General features: G+C 40.1%; 1 non-coding gene across 1 annotated transcript; it reads left to right on the top strand.

The window, feature by feature from the left end:
- The first annotated feature begins 1,967 nt into the window (after window positions 1–1,967).
- Window positions 1,968–2,072, top strand: LOC115802654 (U6 spliceosomal RNA). Its single transcript, XR_004023166.1, has one exon. It is a non-coding gene; the product is annotated as a U6 spliceosomal RNA (small nuclear RNA).
- The last annotated feature ends 804 nt before the right edge of the window (window positions 2,073–2,876 follow it).

Raw genomic sequence — 2,876 nt, 5'->3', positions numbered from 1 at the left:
AATGTTGATTCCTAGCACCTTGGAAGACACAACAGTCATACCATAAAAGTGGGCACCTGGGAGTGCTGGCTTCAGGTCGTCACTACTGGTCCTCCATAAACCAAGACCACATTGGGGTCTTATTAGAACCACTTTTTTTTTTCATTTTTTAATATATTTTTTATTGGAGTATAGTTGATTTACAGTGTTGTGTTAGTTTCAGGTGTACAGCAAAGTGAGTCAGTTATACATATACATACATCCACTCTTTCTTAGATTTTTTTTTTTTCCCATATAGGTCATTAAAGAGTATTGGGTAGAGTTCCCTGTGCTATACAGTAGGTCCTTATTAGTTATCTATTTTATTTTTTAATTAATTTTTATTGGAGTATAGTTGCTTTACAGTGTTGTGTTAGTTTCTACTGTACAGCAAAGTATATATATATATATATATATATATATATATATATATATATATATATCTGTCTCCCCTCTTTTTTGGATTTCCTTCCCATTTAGGTCACCACAGAGCATTGAGTAGAGTTTTCCCTGAGCTATACAGTCAGTTCTCATTAGTTATCTATTTTATACATAGTATCAGTAGTGTATATATGTCAATCCCAATCTCCCAATTCATCCCACCCTCCTCCTTTCCCCCCTTGGTGTGCATACATTTTTTCTCTACATCTGTGTCTCTATTTCTGCTTTGCAAATGAGATCATCTATACCATTTTTCTAGATTCCACATATATGCATTAATATACCATATTTGTTTTTCTTTTTCTGACTTACTTCACTCTGTATGACAGTCTCTAGGTCCACCACTTTTTAATAGGTGCTTTTAAAAGAGTGCTTTTTGAAAGGACACATGATTCTCTGGCTCATAACATTCCCCAAATCAGGTATTTCTTTCTAGAAGGGAGAGTAGTGTACCAATGCCCAACCCTCTTGAGTGTCCCTATCAAGTATACCTTCTTTGGTGATTTAAAAATCAGTATTTTGGGGGCTCTGAAACTACTTGGTATGATACTTTAATGGTGGGTACATGTCACTATACATTTGTCGAAACCCATAGGTTGTACATCATCAAGAGTGAACCCGGGTGTAAACTGTGGACTTTGGGTGATTATGATGTGTCAGCATTGCCTCAACATTTGTAACAAATGCTCCCACTCTGGAGGGGACGTTGATAACCAGAGATGCTATGCAGGGGTGGGGGCAGGGGTCGTAGAGGACACCTCTGTACCTTCCACTCAGTTCTGCTAATGAACCTAAAACTCTCTAAAAAACAAAGTCTATTAAAAAACAAAAACAGTTCAGTATTTGTTTAATATCTGCTTCATGCCCGTCACCCTGCTGGGTGTTGGTGTAGAAAGGTTAGAAACATCAGGCAGAAGGCTTGATTTGCCACGTCTTGAGCATCTAAGAACATTGACTACTGCTGCTGATGGGACTGAGATCTCTAGCCCATAACCCCCACCCCACGCTGAGTGCCCAGCTCACAGCCAACCCCACCAGCTTGTCAGCCGTGGTCATGAACCATCTGAAGACAGGATTCTACAACCCTAGCTGAGTTTCCCCACATTACACAACCTGGAGCAGAGATGATCTGTCCCTGCTGAGCCCTGTGCAATTAGATTTGTGAGCAGAATAAATGTTGTTTCAAATTACTAAGTGTTGGAGTATTTGTTAGGCACTATGTTATGGGCTGAATTGTGTCCCCCCAAATTCATGCTTTGAGGACGTACCCCCCAGGATCTCAGAATGTGACTGCATTTGGACATAGGGTCTTTGAGAAGTGATTAATTTTAAACGAGGTCATTAGGGTGAGCTCTAATCCAGTAGGATCGGTGTTCTTAGAAGAAGAGGAAATTTGAATGTGAAACACCAGGGATGCACAGACCCAGAAGAAAGGCCATGTAAAAGGATGCAGAGAGAAGACGTCTATCTACAAGCCAAGGAGAGGGGCCTCAGAAGAAACCAACCCTGTGCTCGCTTCAGCAGCATAGATACTAAAATTGGAAGGGTACAGAGATTAGCGTGGCCCTTGGGCAAGGATACCCTTGCAAATTCATGAAGCATTGCGTAGTTTTTGGTGATGAGCATGCTGTAGTGTAACCAGAAGTCAAATTATAAGGTACACATAAACTTACATAAACCAGTGTTACCTCAGTTTAAAAAGAAGAAGAAACCAGATCTGCTGACACCTTGGTCTTGGCTGGACTTACAGCCTCTAGAACTGTGGGAAAACAAATGCTCATTTTTTAAGCCACCCAGTTTGTGGTATTTTGTTATGGCAGCTCTTGCAAACTAATACATGCAATAGGAAAACAGATTCAGTCTCCAAGGTTTGACTTCATTTGTACAATCCTTCAAGTGTTTGCTATTGGCCATTCGTTTCCTGTTGCTTCATGGATGCTGTTTCCTATGATTGAATGATTTCAGTAGCACTAACACCTTTCATGGGGTAACAATGCCAGTCAGTTAAAGGGAACATTTTATAAAAGCTGGTGGATTTTCTGAACTTCTCCTAACACGTGGCTTACCCAGACCTCTTCTAGCCAGTAATGTAAACATCCATGACCTTTCCTTTCCCTCACTGAACTTATCTCCTCTGGAATTCACTGGGCTTGTGTAATTATTTCTGAAAGGTGAAGAAAACATTTGCCCCAAGGAGAAAAGAGCTGCTATTAAAGGGCTAAAAAGATAAAATGTTTGATACAATGTTTTTTGCAGTCAACTAGCTACACGTTCATTAATTCTGATTTATCTTGAGGATTTCACATGTGGTAATCAGTAGGTACTATTTTAAAGAGGATAAATCCTGATATTCTTGTTACTTGTTGGCCACCCCTCTCTGGGTAATGCAGAGCAAGCCTTTCTCCAGCCAGCACCAT

Source organism: Delphinapterus leucas, chromosome 3 (genome assembly GCF_059928025.1).
Source record: "Delphinapterus leucas isolate spDelLeu-1000000601 "Yukka" chromosome 3, BTC_Dleu_Yukka2, whole genome shotgun sequence".
NCBI classification, from domain to species: Eukaryota; Metazoa; Chordata; class Mammalia; order Artiodactyla; family Monodontidae; genus Delphinapterus; species Delphinapterus leucas.
This window is presented reverse-complemented; position numbering and strand designations above follow the sequence as displayed.